Raw genomic sequence first — 554 nt, 5'->3', positions numbered from 1 at the left:
AAATATATCACAATACCAACCCACAAACTTCAATCACCTGGAGACTCCCTGGACCTCATATGCTACATCCGTACTGACAAGATCTAGGAACTCCCCGTGTTCACTTTCTCCAGTTAACCCAAAAAATGATTTTAGAGGCACAGGAAAAGGTGTATTGCACAGTCCCACATGCCAGGCACTGTGCTAAACACTTTACATGACTTATTTCATTCAATCTTCTCAATCCTACCAAGCAGGTATTAATAGCTGCATTTTACAAGATTGGGAAACTGAGGCTCTAAGTGGTTAAGTAACTTGCCTGAGTTACTGAGATACTTCTTAGGTATAGGAATCCAAGTCTGCTTGGTTCCACTTCTCTTCACCATTTTAGAGTGAAGAAAAGAGTAAGTCAATGGATGTCAGTGAATCACAAGCGAGAGTGTTCTTTTTCATAGTTTGATAGTTATAGGAGTGTTAGGCAATTATTTGGCTAAAATATTTTAATTAAGTGTAAATATATCTAAAACATGTTTTTCCATGGCATTGATTTTTGATTGCTATACAAACAATAACCA

This window comes from Pteropus alecto, unplaced genomic scaffold (assembly GCF_000325575.1).
Source record: "Pteropus alecto unplaced genomic scaffold, ASM32557v1 scaffold71, whole genome shotgun sequence".
Taxonomy (NCBI): domain Eukaryota; kingdom Metazoa; phylum Chordata; class Mammalia; order Chiroptera; family Pteropodidae; genus Pteropus; species Pteropus alecto.
This window is presented reverse-complemented; position numbering follows the sequence as displayed.